The sequence below is a fragment of the Sturnira hondurensis genome, unplaced genomic scaffold, assembly GCF_014824575.4.
Source record: "Sturnira hondurensis isolate 20B ecotype Veracruz unplaced genomic scaffold, ASM1482457v3 Scaffold0000167, whole genome shotgun sequence".
Classification (NCBI taxonomy): Eukaryota; Metazoa; Chordata; class Mammalia; order Chiroptera; family Phyllostomidae; genus Sturnira; species Sturnira hondurensis.
Window position 1 is genome coordinate 6,630,266 of NW_028072798.1, and position 16,347 is coordinate 6,646,612.

Genomic DNA, 16,347 nt, shown 5'->3' on the forward strand with positions numbered 1-16,347 from the left:
ATTCCTGGAAGTCATATTCCATACAGTTTTAGTGGTTTTATTCTGAGCAGTTATGATAAACCTGAGCCATAATACTATTTTTATTGGCATTGTTCTCTCGGAAGCAAGATGAGTGGTAGACACTCAGGGGGTCACCCATGATTCACGGAGACTTTCGGACTTTAAGAGCCTGTTTGGTGTGACCACACAGAGCAGGGCCCAGGAAGGGGGTCTCCTTGGGGTAAATGCTAGACATGACTCGATGCAAGACACACAAATCCCTCCATTGCTCCGCTGTGTCTGTGTGTGGCCTAGTGAGGGGGCCTATGTCCCTGGAGTGATGATCTTATGTGGTGACACCAATTGTGAAACCCCAGATAGACCCAGTGTGGGTCGCCATCTGCTCTGTCAATTAAAAACAGCCAAGGAAATTACCCTTCTCACTGCCGGGTGGTTTATGGCTCACTCTCTGATCTCTTGCCTGGGAACCACGCACGCTGCAGACAACTCCCGCGGATGAAAACTCTGCGGCAGTGTGTGCTCCTGCAGTGCTCTCCTTGGAGCCCACCGGAGGCCTCCCGCCAGCCAAGGCAGCAGGCTGCGGCAGGGCTTTAGCAGTTCCGGGAACACTGGCTCTCAGGCTGGCATGGTAGGTAAGGAGGCACCCCTGCATCATCGGTGGTGATTGAGCCCCTCTGTGACAGGCTGGCACACAACCAAGGTCTGAGGGGGGCTGAGGAGATGCCCTCCTGGCAGCTACAAAGAGGGCCGAGGTGGGCAACGCCGTCCCTCACCCCTGAGTCTGTGCTCACCTGGCCTGCTTACTCTTCGTTTCTCTTGCATATTTTCCTACAGGGGGAAACAAAAGTTCTATTTCTCACTGTGAAGTGAAATTTTAGCTACCTGGTTCCTAATCCATCTCTTGAGACTGTAATCACAGATATCAGCTCCCCAAGGTGATCAGTACTGGGGCTGCATCACCCAGACTTCAGGAGGAAGATAACCCATATGACCTGCCCAGGAGGCTTGGTCAGAGCTGTCGGCCAGTCTCTTAATGTCTGGTGGCCTGACATGGAGGTCTGAGTCAGCCTGAAGCAACCACACCATTAGCAAACCCAATTTTGCAAGAGGCCAAGCGGCCAGCTCTGTCCTGTGTCCAGCCCCCATCCGTGGAAGGTAGCTCAACAATCCATGCTCGACAGGCCTCCCTCTTATAGACCCTACTCAGATTTCCTGTCTACAAAAGGCAATGCAGCTGGCTGGGGTCTTTCTTAATCCCAATTTTGGGGCTGGCGGGCGTCTCTGGATCCCCCTGATCAAATTGTGTAATTCCAAACCTCGCCGCTACACATGTAAAAGTTACTGGGAGACCATTCTCGGAAAGCAAACTGACTTGCAACTGAGTGTGTCTCAGTTAATAAGGGGTGAGGGGAATCAGGAATGCTGGAGGTGGGACACAGCTGGGACTTCAAGTAGGATGACCGTATGGACCTCGGGAGACGTCAGCACTTGGGCGAAGGCCACACTTCACTGCAGCAGATGCCACCTCTGTACTCAAGGGGCTCGTCCTGGGACGGAGGAGAGTCTCCCAGCAGACACACAACAGGCTGAAGTCATGAAAGACTGAAGAAAGGATGTGCGTAAAGAGTAGTGAATGAACGAACACATGGTCTCTGATGAGACGCACGCAGGTAAACAGCTCTGGAGGGTCCCAGAAGGAAGACAGGGGGTGAGAAAAGAAAAATTATCTACACTAGATGTCTGATGAGGAGCAAAGGTGAGCTATGAGGGGCCGGCATGGCAGCAAAGCTGTTAGAGAAGAAGATGCTCTCACACTGGGGAGAGCTGAGCGTGAGTGAGGCTGGAGGAAGTGGGAGGAGGGCCTGGCACAGGTGGGTGGAAAGAAAGCACCTGTGTGTGACGTGACAGAGGGGCCCCTGGGGCGGTGAGGGGACAGACCAAGTGGAAACGCTGCTCTTGGCGCTGAGGCGCAGCTCCTTCCCTGAGATGCACAGGAAGCAGAACCAAATGATTAGGAGAAAGGGTGAGCTGGAGAGAGGAGGAAGGAGACTGTACGCACCCCCCTCGACTTCCTCTGGAAAGTGGGGAACAAGGTCATGTGCCCAGAATGAGCAAAGAGGGATGGGGTTAGGAAATGGGCAGGTCAGAAAGATTTGAAATGAGCACACTGAGAAATGTGTTCATGGGCCAAGTAAGATTCAATAAAAAGGAGCCCTCGTCCAGGACTTTCCTCAAGATGCTCAACTGCCCGGGACAGGCAGAGGACCAGGGGCGGAGGACCAGGAGCAGAGAACTATGGGCAGAGGACCAGGGGCAGAGGACAAGAGGCAGAGAACCAGGGGCAGAGAACCATGGGCAGAGGACAAGGGGCGGAGGACCAGGGGCAGAGGACCAGGGGCAGAGGACCAGGGGCAGAGAACCATGGGCAGAGGACCAGGGGCAGAGAACCATGGGCAGAGGACCATGGACGGAGGACTAGGTGCAAGACAGTGAAAGAACAAAACAAGCTGGCAGCTCCTGGACTGCACGGGACATTTGACAAAACTATTAAATTCAATAGCATTTGCAATAAAAATCAGCGCAGCATCATTAGAAAATAAATGAAATTATTGGGAAAATATTCAAATTTGTCCGGCATGCCTTCAGAATCTGTTTTAGGATTTCAGCATTGGCACACCTCATTTAGTTTGGCTCTGGACCACCAAGTCACAGACTACCAGAGGAGAAACTCTATCTACTTGCTATTCACCACAGGTTTGGAGTAATTCATGTATTATCTGCCCATCGTGCAGTAACATTTAAGTCCCATTTGCTAATTCATAATCAGCTAAGCAGGAACCAGAGCAAAATGGCCTACTTCTGAAGAAAATATAAACATAAGCATGTAGACAGGATCTGCATAAAGTACAGCATTTGACAAGCTCACCCTAAATAATTCAGCTTTGTATCTACCAAAGCACACCTCTCAGGCCACCCAGTACAATTACGAGGGTGCAGCAAAAGCAGGTTTACAGATGTGAGTATGAGAGGCACGGCGCTGACTCTTGTATCATTTTTTACCGACCACTGTACTACTTCCCACACCAACAACTGCAACCCTCCTCTCACCCCACCCTGTACCTGCATCCCAGCTTCATGTTTCGAAATGTGTCAGTATTGATGGCATATTGTCTGTCCATTTAATTTTAAGGTTTTCTCTTCCCTAGAGCATGTTTCTTACATAAAACATTTGGGGTTTCCAAAAATAATACTATTAAAATGATTCATTTATACAGCCAAAATAAACTCTCCTCTGTACTTGGGCAAAAGGGACACATTACCAGTGTTTCCCTGGAAGGACTATTGAAGGGTCCCAGGCAGTGTGGTGAGGCAAAGGGGGTCAGCAAGAGAGTGAACTGTATAGATTGGGGGCGTCTGAGGTCCAGGAAGAGATGGCGAGGGTGGTGACCTCCAAGGGCAGCTCCTGTGGCCATTCAGAAGGGACGGGAAGATGCAGGAAGAGAAGCTCCAAGTTCACAGGCAGTACAGATCCTACAGATAATGCGTCCGCACATGAATGAGAACACGCACCTGGACTGGCGGCGAAGGTCCTTTGGGACCACAAGGTTGAACTGCTGTGGGCCTACATTTCCTTCTCCCACCGATCCTTTCTAAAGTCCCCACGGTGCTCTTGCCAATAGCCACACTGGACTGACCTGCTCCATGTTTGATAAATAATATACACCATCCAGCCCCTCACTTCTACCAAGAAGTGCTTGCGTATCCTTCAAGCCTCTGCTCGTGTTAGCTGCCGTGGAGGACCCTCCCAGGGTCCGCTTCCCCACACCCCCATCGCCCCGTGTGTGAGTGCCGTTCGCACTGACTGCTGCACTGCAACTCCACATAGTCAATCTAAAGCACGAGGTCCCTGAGGACAAAGAGTCAGATTTACTCACGTCTGTGTCCCAGTGCCCAGCACAAAGACTGGTGCATTCCAAGCAAAGAGAATGCCATGTGCCCGACTAATTCAGATTTCAAAGTAGAGGTTCTTTTTTTCTTTTTTCCTTTTTTATTGTTGTTCAAGTACAGTTGGCTCCATTCTCCCCCTGCACTCCTCTCCATCCCAGCCCTCCCCACCTCTCACCCTCAATCCTACCCCTCTTTGGCTTTGTCCATGGGTCCTTTATACATGTTTCTTGAAAACCCTTTTCCCCTTTCCCCCCATTATCCCCTCCTACCTCTCCTCTGGTTACTATCAGTTTGTTCTTAATGTCTATGTAAAAGTAGAGGTTCTTACTGGGAATAAACAGTTGAATTTTAGTTGGGGGAGATTTTTTAAATGCAGAGTCCTGGGCCCTTCCCAAGGACTATGAAGTGGACCCCTGGGGCTGCATTTGGGTGACCACATTCTGAGAGGCTTCCTCAGATGGGTCAGGTGCTGCCCATGGTTGAAGCCTCTGCTTGGAGGCACTGCTCCAAATTCTGTGCACTCCTGGTACTGGCATTGCCCATAAGGTCTGGAGGCAGAAGGTCACCGTGCAGGTCACCCAGGTCCCAGAATCAGATGGATCTGAATCCAGGTCTCAGCCTTAGTTTGTGTGTCTATTGCCAACCAGCCATGGGAACCTGGGCAAGTTCCTACAATGACTCAGAGGTCACTGAAAACTGACAGGACTGTGCACTGTACACAGCAGGCATTCAAGCTGGTACTGATTATGTCTGGTAATGAATGGAAGTCTTGGGCGCAGTCTTTCTATTCAGTCCTGTCTATCACAATAATGATAATCTTTTGCATATTTGCAAAGCTTACTATTCTTCCCACAAAATGTTCCTGTTGTGACATCATTTGTACCTCTCAAGAACCCTGTAAGGGGGCAGAGAATGTCTTGTATACTCACTTTATAGATGAGGTGATGGCATTGCCCGGAAGTGTAAAGGTTTGCCTTGAGACATCTGACTGTCCAAACGGGAACAAACACCTTCCTGCCTCCTCACTGTGATCATCACCTTGACTGTGCATGGCTGCCCTCTCCGCAGGGAGTCACACAGGCTGCAGGGAGCTGGGAAGAAGCCCCAGGTAAACAGCCATTCACTCAGCCATAAATCTGCTCAGGAGGAGAGGAAAGCACGACACCCGAAGGAACACTGCTGTCTGGGAAGATGAAGTTCCAGGCAGAGAGAACACTGTGCACCATGATGCAGAGGCAGGAAAGAGACAAGTGTGTCTGAAGAATAAACTCATGGTTGGTCCTGATGGGAGACAACATGCTGGAAGGAAGCTCACCACCCAGAGCACCAAGGGCCATGAGTGACATTTGTACTTTGGCAACACAGTCACTGAAGATTGTTCACAGAAAAATTAAAGGTTTCCACACTCCACCCCTGGCTTTCTGAATGGATTAAAACGTAGGTAATAATAATAAAAGCTAAACACATGCCAGGCACTGCCCTGAGTTCTTTACATTTAAATTATTAAATAAATAAATAAAGCTGACCTGGTGGGCATAGAGCACAGAAACCTTGGCAGTTGCCAGAGCTGGGGGTGGGGTATGCAAAGTGGTGAAGGGGGTCAACAGGTACGAACTTGCGGTTCTAAAGTCAGTCAGTCCTGGGGGGTCACGTACAGCACGGTGGCTCCAGTTAATAACAATGTGCTGTCTGTTGAAAGTGGCCAAGGAAGTGCATTTAGGCCAAGGAAGTGCATCTTAAATGTTCTCCGCACAAGAAAATCAATTGTTACGAACTGGTGGCCGATGTTAGCTAGACTCACTGTGGCGATCACGTCCCGATATCTATAAACATTGAGTCACTGCATTGTTTACTTGAAATGAATGCAATGTTACATGTCAATTATCTCTCAATAAAAACAATTAGCTCATTTAATCCTCACAGCTGCCCTTTAGGCAGGTCCCATTATTTCCTTCACTTTGCAGATGAGGAAAACAGGAGATGTTTGAGGGCTCGCCGTGGTCACACAGCTGGTAAGTGGCAGGGCTGGGACTTCCTGGTGGCCTGCCTGGAGGGGCGAAGCTCTTAAACTGCCTCTTGGTAACCTCATGAAACAGAAAAAAGCAGACAGCAGTGAAGAGATGGTTGTAGTGGGAATGAAAAGAAAGGGAAAGGAGACTTGATTCAGGACAAATAAATGCAGACTTTTAATGATTACTATTTAGTATTCGTAGAAATCTGGCTGCCAGACAGACCAAAAACATCTTCCATCAAACACTCATAAATGGAAGGATGGTTGGTGAGAATGACTCCTTTTCATTTTCATCCACATTTTACCGGGGAGGAAATATTCACAGACACTGTAAGGGTTTTCCTTCCATCTGTCGAGCCCCTTACTTGGTCTGATGAGCCAACGCCTGAGGCCTTAGACACTGAAGGAACGGCTCCTGCAAAGGGGACCACAGGACGGACAGGCACCGGGGAGTGTCTGCTCAGAGCCTTTTCACCTTCTGAGGCCACGCTTTCTGGAAGGTACTCGGCAATAGGAGATAGAACAAGATAAAGACGGAAGGAGTTAAGGAGAAGGACCAAGAGGAAAACAAACAGAACTGAAATACTTCAGCTATCTTTGAAAATCTAAAAGCATTAAACATGTTCAAACTTGCAAGTGAACATGGAAGAAAGACAGTGACCAATGGCAGCATGCCCCGAGCATGGCCACAGCTGTCCAGTGTCCTCCTGGGTGGGAGCAGGGAGCTGGGAGTCTCCGTGCCGAGAGAGAAGCCCCATCTGGCGGCCTGGAGACGGCCCTCGTGACCCCGTGCCCCTTCACTGAGCTCATCTTGCACGGCTTCATGGAGAGGAGATGATGTGGGGTGCGCTGCTTTTCGTCTCTGTCCTTGTTTTCCGACTTCCCTCGGCAGAACCTCACAGAGGTGTCAGTTCCAGGCTTCCCTGAAGGGCTCTTTCCACGTTGCCATCCTGTCAGTCTCTGGGCATTCCCTGTAGAAGCCACACCTCTGGGGAATTCGGCTCTGTAATAGTCCTCAAAGGCAGCTGCGGCGGGGCCTGGCCGGTTGTGCACCCAGCTGTGACCCTTCCCCAGCTGGACACCCGGCTTCTCCACTGCCCAGCCTCTCTGGCTGCTTTCACCAGGTGACTGAGTTCTAGGTGAAGAATGTGGGCAGAAAGATGCTCGGCCTTTTCAGGCTGGCCCATAAAACCCTCCCAAATGTGCTCCCTGGCTGGTGTGGCTCAGTGGATGGAGTGCCGACCTGCGAGGGTCGTTGGTTCAATTCCCGGTCCGGGAACACACCTGGGATGTGGGCCAGGCCCCCAGTGTGGGGGATGCTGGAAAAAGAATTGCACACTGACAGTTCTCTCCCTCTCTTTCTCCCTCATTTCCCCTCTCTCTAAAAATTTTAAAAAAAAAATTGAAAGGACCAAGGGCAGATCCATGAAGACCACCAGCACTTAATAAACAAGGCAACCCCAAGAAGCTGGGAATGTACAGAAGGAAGGAAGGGAGGGAGGGAAGAAGGAAAACAGGGTGAAATTCTCAGGAAAATTAAGAAAGAAGAGAGTTTCCAGGAGGCAGTGACCCACAGTGGCAAATGTCATCACAAAATCAGTAAAATGAGCAAAGACAGAGGTCTGTTAGGTTTGCCAGTGCCAAGGACTTTGACAGCGTTCATTGGCACCCGGTAGGGGGCAGGGGACGGAGGGCTTGGGGGCAGAACACAGTCGTTAAGAGTTGGGCACGGAATGAGAGGGGGCAGAAGTACAGCCAGGGCATAAACTCTCTGTGCTTAGGAGGGGATGGAAGACAAGAAAATGCAGCAACAAGAACAAAGAAACGAAGAAATGGAGCAACAGGGAAAGTGAGTTTAGTGGGAAGAGAAAGTAAATGAGAAAACAGACCTGCATTACCATCCCAACGTTGTGAGTGGGAGGAAGGGCTGGTAGATAAGGAGAAAGTAAGAGACAACACACATACATAAAACAAAAATTAAAAAAATAATATACAAAAATGGTCATTAATTATCTTCATATGTGGGCTTTATTTTTATTCTTTAGAATGTTCTATATTTTCCAAATTTTCTACAGTGAATACTGTATTACATATGCAACAGTACTGGGGTTTGGGTTTGGTTTTAGTGGAAGAGACTGAAGGTTTATAAGCAAAAGACCAAAGAGCAAGCAGTAAGGAGGAGAAGCACACTTCTGCGGGAGCGGGGAGCGCAGGGACTCGGGGCGTGCAGAAAGTGGGACAATGGCCTAAGGAAGGGAGATTGCATCCCCCACATATGTCTCCCGAGGGCCGGGGTAAAATAAAGGTCTTTGATGAAAAACTAAAACTGGGAGAGCTCACTAGCAGCAGACCCTCACTAAAGGAAATCCTTAAGCATTTATTTCAGAGAAAAAAGGATTACTACCCCAGATGGAAAGAATGAAATACGAAAGAAATGAAAACCAAAGGAAGGGGAAAATATGTGGATAAATCTAGAGAAACATTGGTATACAAAAACAAGAATGGGAAGAATGAGATAATAATAATAAAGTTCTTGGGGAACAATTTTAAAATAGAATTAAAATACATACAGTAGCACCATGTTAGAAGGGGTGATGGAAACTGAGCACTATAAGGACTTTACGTTTTTTGGAAAAATAGTTTAGTATTGGTTAACTTCATACTTTGATAAATTATGCACATCAAATAATAGCTATGAAAGTAGAAATAAAATGCATAACTTTTAAACTACTATAGAAAGAAACTGAAGTGAGAAAAACTAACCAGTCAATCCAAAAGAAGAAAGGAGAAGGAAAACACAGACCTGCTGGAACAAGTAGAAATCACAAAATAATGTAATAATATGGGAGCCATACACAAATATTTTAGTAATTACAATAAATGTAAAGAGATTAAATTATCCAGTTAAAAATAATAATTAATGGACATGTTTAAGAAACACAATAACAATACATGGACTTAGAAATATTAAAAGGAAAAGATTAATATAAGTGCAGGCAAATACCATTCAAAGAAAACTATCATAGTTACAGCAATTTTAGAAAAAAGGACTTTAAAGCAAAAGGCATTGCTAGAGGTAAAGAGGATCACTAAGTAATAACAAAGGCTTAATTTACTAATAAGTTAGAATAATTCTAAACTATTAGATGCCCAACACAAGGCCTCAAATTGCAGACAGCAGAATGGACAGAGCATGTAGATACATGAATCTGCCATCATTGCAATGGAATTTATGTAACACTCTAAAAATTATAAGCCCAAGCATCCAAAAAATCAGTAAAGACAGATTTGAAAAAAAATTTTAAAGTTTGACGTAACGGGCAGAGAGAATATTGCTACACTCAATAGCCATTCAGAATATTTATAAAAACTGACCTTACCTGGATCTAATATAAAATAATATTGAATGTAAATTGTCATTGAAAAATAAACATTTTTAAAATTGGCCATATACCATGCCATAAAACAAGTTTTAACACATTTAAATGAATGATTACACACCACATTTCATAACAATGCTACCAGTGAAAATAAATTAACAAGAGATCACTGAAGTTGCCATGTTTAAGAACTCTTCTAAATCATTTATAGATCAAAAAATGAAAACTGAAGATATTTTACCTAAATGATAAATACTACATATCCAAACTCTCAGAGGGCAGTTAAAGCAGAACCGAGATGGAAATTTATGGCCTTCAATATTTAGATTGGTAGAAAAGAAAGGCCAAAAATTAGGGATGTAAGCCTACACCTCCAGAAGATAGGGGGAAAAAATCAAAGTAAATTAAAATTCAATATAAAGAAGAAAAGGACAAAGATAAGAGGAAATAGTCATGAGACTTTAAAAAAGCATAGGAATGAAGAACAAAGTTGGTCCTTTGGAAAGACTAATAAAATGACAAGTTTGTAGTAAGATTGATATAGAAGGAGACCACAAATACAATCAGGAACATAACTTTGAGAATCACCGATATTAAAAAATATAGGAGAATATTAGAAACAGTATTGAGGAACAGAGGTGTACAAATTAAATATACGACATAGAATAAACAGGAAGATTTTTCTAGGGAAAATTTTCTAGATTTTCCCTAGGAAAATATAACAAAACTGAGTTAAGAAAAAAAGAGTCCAATAAGCATTAAAAAAGTTGAGTCAATATTTCATTTAAGGAACAGATAATTACATTTTTGCACAAACTTTTCTAGAATGCAAAAAATACAGGAATGCCTGCTAACTCACTTAGTGAGGTCATTATAACACAGGTAGTTGAAATGAGAGAGAGAGAAGCATGATTAAGAATGAGGATCTCAAATTAAACCAACTTAGTTTGAATCCTAGCCCAAGTCATTTACAAGCTAAAGGCAAGCTACTGAATTTCTGTTTTCTCATGTGTAAAATAGGTATTTGAGAACAACATACATTATAGATTGATTGTGAGAATTAACTAAGTTGGAAAGAAGCATCCCATGATATATTGCTGTCATCATTATTATTATTATTATTAGCTATTGATACCAAACCTGAAAAGGAGTGTATGAGAAAGAAAAATTAATGGTCAGTCTCAAATGAAAATTGATACAAAAAACTAAGCAGGATATTAACAAAAGAAAAACAGGTATGTTAAAATAATATCCTGATCTAATTGTGTTTATTCTAGAAAATCACAGTTGATTTAACATTAGTACAAATTAATGTAACTCACCACATTAACAACTTAAAGGAGAAAATCATACATTTATCTTAAAGTATCCATCACAGTAATCAATATCCTTACATGATTTTAAAGATCTCTCAGCAAACTTGGAACAAAGTACTTCCTTATTCTGCTGAAGAGAATCTGAAAACCAAAACCAATGGGAAGTTCATTTTAATGGCGAAACGCCAGGATTTCTTTAGGATCAAAAAGGAGATCTAAGTCTTAGGTCCCGTGGGAAAAACAGCACCACTGGAAAACTGATCACTGCTTCGCCCTGTCACCACTGACTCAGGCAGGGCCAGGGCTGTTTGTCAGCTACATGTCCCTGCTGGTGAGCAGTTGGGAGGGATCTGGAGGGTACAAAATCCCTGGTGCGAACGGAATGGGGACTTCTTCGGTGGCCTGACAATCTTTTCCTGCCAAATAGGCAGGACTGGCCTCAGCCAGGGCCTTCTGGGGACAGGAAGGCCGGGGAAGTTTGAACTTGGGCTCTGGTGTCTCCTCTTTTCCATCACCGCTCAGTGAGCTTGGCTGTGACTGAAGGAAAATACGAGAACAAATCACCAGGACCTGAGAGGACTTCACTCAGATGCTGGGACATGAAACAACTCGGTCTTTGTTGAAAAGAAGGTCGAACGTAACAACTAATGAGGTAAACAAACAGTCTTGGTAAGTTGACTCATCCACTGAAAGGTCCCAAGTGAGACCAACTTGTTTGTGTTCTGGTGTCCCTCACAAGGGGAGGGCTCTGTTTTTACTTTATTGTGTTTCGTCCTTGTTAAGTTGTTCTAATGAGAGATACTGTGTTCACCCATCTGAAATATAAACTACTTGTATCTGAATGGATATCCAGTCTAGAGAAGCTTACTTTGATAAATCATGGTGGAAGGAGTGTAGAAAAAGGAGACAATCTGAAAGAGCATTTGAAACAGGAGCCTGGTCTACGGTCTCCCAAGCAGTGACATCAGGGCCGACTGACTGTTCACACCCAAAAACTGAACGCAAATCTACGCAATTCCAAAGCGGGTGGGAACCTAGCGGGGTCCTCTGCTGCTCTCAAGTTTTCACTAAGACGTCTGACTTCCCTCTATGTGTGGCCCACATGATTTTTACCAAGGCTCAGAACACCTGTCTGGCCGTACCCCAACAGCACGCCTCGCCGGGGTCCCACCGTCTCCCTGGGGTTCTGGCGGGAACTCAGCTCTCTCCCTGCTCTCATTCCAGAGGAACACCCACCCATTTCTCCAAAATCAACTGCTTCGTTCCTCAACCTTTTTCCTCCTTTTTGTTTCTGCCACAGTAGGTGTTAACTATTAAATCTCGATTCTCAACCAGTCGCTACCAAAAAAAGAAAGCTGCCTTTTCCGCAAAAGCAAAGAGAAATTCGTTTTTAAATCCCCTGTGAAGTCCTGGCTGGTGTAGCTCAGTGGATTGAGTGTGGGCCTGCGAACCAGAAGATCGCAGTTCAATTCCCAGTCAGGGCACATGCTTGGGTTGCAGGCCAGTTCCCAGCAGGGGATGCACGAGAGGCAACCACACATTGATATTTCTCTCCCTCTCTCCTTCTCTTCCCCTCTAAAGATAAATAAATAAAATCTTTTAAAAAAATTAATAATAAATAAATCCCCTGTGAGACAGAGAGGAATATTTGTGTTCCATCCTTCCGGTGCCTTGAAGAATGAGCAGAAAAACAAAACTATTTCATTCCCAGTTAAAGCAGCCTGAACATTCACCTGCGATCATACTACCATCTCGAACGTTCACTGGCATCAGCAGTGTGGGAGCCACAGGCACCCGCGCCCTCCTGCTGTTTGCCAGGGGTGGTGACTCTAGGGAGGGTGCAGCGACCACACCCGATCGCCTCTGTCCTGTGGCTTGTGCTGCTAAGAAAGCCTGGGAAGGCAAGTGGGCAGTGGATAGATTCTAGAAAAATCATACTAAACAGAGTTTTGTAAACTTTTTTCCACTTAAAATATATCGTTGACATTTTCTCGTTAAATAATCTTTGATATTACTTTTAATGGCTGATTAATCGGTATGTGTACATGCCTTAGTTGTTTTACCAAAAAGCCCTTACTGTTCGATATTTTCATTTTTTCTTATTTCTGGCTATTATACATATTGCTTGAATTCCTTGTAAATAAACATGGTTTGCATCCTAGATATTTCATTTGGATGTGTTCCTAGAAGTCTAATCATCCAGCCAAAGGATGCAAGAATTTTCTTTAAAAAAAAATAATAAACTCCACCAAAATGCCCTCCACAAGGCTTGCATCTATTTACACTCCCACCGCCAACAGAGAATGCTGGCCCGCAAGCCTCAACAGGCCACGTCTTTGTGGCCATGAACTCCACCCGCAGGCTATCAAGGCTTTCCTTGAGAGCACCTCTTCGTGGCCTGTTACCGCAGCCTTCGAGCTTCCAAATGTCACTGGTTTCTTCCATTCTGGATTAAAAGTACTCTGCTCCAACAAGTTCCAGATTTGATCAATGCTAATACACTGAGATACACTGTACATTTTCATTCTGATGAATAAATGAAGCTAAGCCACATCGAGTCCCTCCTGCCAGGCCTCACTGTGAGCGCTGGACCTCCGCAGACATGAGTCCGCACCTCGGTTGAGCGGGTGCCCTTGTGTTACAGGTAAAGGATCGGGAAAACAGATGAGCTGAGACTCACACCCAGCATCTGGCTCTGGGTGGGCCCACAGCCCACCCACAGTATGTTACGGCCCCTCTTCTATCAAAATTAGCTGCAGATTGGCCCCTTAGAAATAACACGAATAACCTTTTTGATGAATTAGTCCCTAAACATCAAGGGCACAAAAACGTATCTGAAGGAGAAATAATTTGCCACCCAGATAGTCCAGCCCAGAGAGTTCCTCCAGCCAATGTACTCACAGGCTAACATCTATTTAACATCTATTTACCTGTTGCTCTAAATCTTTTATTTAAATACATGTTCCACCCACATAACTCTAAACCATAGGCAACCGTATGAGGTCTTGCCCTTTCCCCAAATGCACCAGCAATGGTTTCCAGCGTGGTCAGCACATACTGACTAAGTTAAGGAAGGTGAAACTTAACCCCAACTTGTTCCAGAGCCTCGCTGGCCTGGTTCCTGCTGTATCCATGGAAGGCACTTCCTTGCATGTCGGAGACAAGATTGTACCTGGGAAAGACCGGGGGCTCCTTCTCCATGGTGTTTATCCAGAGAAAGCCTGAATTATCAGCATGAAATAAAGGCGCACTGATCAGGGCCCCATGGGTTGGAGGCTCTGGCTAGTAACCACCAGGCAGCATGCATCTGGGACACGTGACTTGGGGACTGCTGAGAGAAAGGAACCAGTTCTGCAGCCAGCACCCAAACCCTTGGAGGGAAAGCACTAAGGCCTGGAAAGACAAGGGAACTGTGGCCGGAAGCAGCATTTGCCTCTCAAAGTGAGCCCCAAGAGCAGAGAACCTTGTTTTTCTCACTCAAATAGAGATTTTCCTGTTTCTCGGCATGAGTGAATTTTACTGTACTCTGGAGACTCTGACATTTACGTTGCCCAGAGCATGCGCTCTCAGAAATGCCTCAAGGTGCCCCGAGCAGCTCCCGGCAACCCTGCAGGTGGGGGGCTGCTTCCGGGTGTGAACTCTCACAAGGACAGACCTGTCAGTTCCTGAGGAGATCTTCAAAGTGGGGAGATCACAAGATAAGGATAGTCTGTTCTTCCCTCCAGGGGATGTCAACCATCAGAAAGCAAACCCTTAAAAACAACAACTTGAAATTCCCCCAAGCTTCTCAAGTTTGACACACATATTCCTCCAAAACAAAAGCCGCCTGTTTCTTGTTTCCATACCTCCGATCTATAAAACAGAGAAAACACACAGCCTGCCAGGCCTTTTGCTACGAGCTATTTATTATGACAAAGCCAGTGTCACTGTCCACATGAAGTCATCTGGGCCCGAGCATGTCAGGCGCCTGGCGCAGGAGGCCCGTCATTCCTTGAGCTATAGAATATCATTCTGGCAGCGAAGCCACAGGCTGTGCTCCCCCCTCAGGAAGCCGTCCAGCCCGGCAGAAGCACGCCATCCGCCTGGACGCAGCTGCCCCCAGCGCTCTCAGAGCACACACTCTTCCCCCGCCAGGAGGCGGGGGGGAGGGTTGCCACACCTCCTGATGGAGCAGAAAGACGTCAAGGTGTCAAGGTGACACGACCCTGATGAAGAAGCCTCCATGTGCGTGGCACCAGGCAGGAAGGACCACAGCCCCAGGGGGTGGCAGTGGAATTCACACAGAAGAGCTGGTGGTGACAGTGATGAACAGAGGGCTCTCAGGAGGGCCTGGGACTGAGCCCCTCCCCAAGCAGAAGGGCCCGTGTGCATCCTGCCAGGGGTTCTTCTGCAGCTGATTCTGCATGAGAGCAAGCTTGCCAGAGAAAAATGGAAAAGCACATCTTAGTGACAAATTAACATCAGCTCCAAGTTTGTTTCCGTTGCTTCGCCTGGTCTGCCCTTGCTCATGATTGTGTGACAAGGACCTAGTGGTACCTTCTCTTGGGTCGAATGCTGAGACATGCTCTCCAGTTAACTGTCCACCTGAGTGGTCAGTTATAACACTGGCCCCCCTTTAGAGAAGCATAGATTTCAGAGCTGGAAGGAATCTTAATGATCTACTGCTCCAATACTCTGTTTTTATGGATGAAAAGACAAGGCCCAGAGAGGCTGAGAAACTTGCGCAAGCTTCCAGAGCAATCTAGCTACAGAGCCAGGAACGGTGCAGAGTCTGTCTCCCGGGGGCAGGGGCCTTTCGGTCCCAACACAGTAAATCTCCGAACTCTCTCTGATTTTTGGTTGAGCCTGATTTCAAAATTGTTTCCAAAGTCTTTAATTTTCAATGGACCTATTGAAAGACGACTCCAACCCTGGGGTACTCTCGACTTCCACTCCTGTGGGGCAGCGAATGCAGTCAGCTCTTGGACAATGACAGATCATGCGGTAAACGGCATAGTGCCTGTGCCAGCTGAGTTTACATTCCAGAATTGCATGTGCTCATCACATACACATATCATATACACGCGGTGAACATATTAGACAGTTTTGTCTAATCTTGATTAGAATCTTGATTTGGGGTTTTTTTAAATGTTTTATTTACATATTTTTAGAGAGAGGGAAAGGGAGAAAGAGTGGAAGAGAAACATTAATGTGAGAGAGAATTATCGATCAGTAGCCTCTTGTACACGCCCCAAATGGGGACTGAACTCACAACCTAGGTATGTTCCCTGACCAGGAATCGAACCAGTGACCTTTCACTTTGCAGAACGACTCCCAACCAACTGAGCTATGCAGGTCAGGCCTGAATCTTGATTGTCTTACTCAACACTATCAACACAACTGCTTTAGCTCTATTCATCCTCTTTAATGCTTACATAATACTTCAATATATCCCGTGAATTGTCAGACCATTTCCCTGATAATTATCCCTTTTGTTTATATTTTTGCCACTACAGATATCCTTACACATATGTAAATGAGACCAGTATTTTTATTTCTGTAGATTTGATTCCTAGAAGTATAATTGCTGAGTCAAAAAATATACATATTTTTATATTCAGAATATATGAAGATTTGTCTTTAAAGAAAATATGATGCAGACAAGACAGCAGAGAGGCACGTGGGAGCCAAGTGAAAGAAATTTCACAAAGGA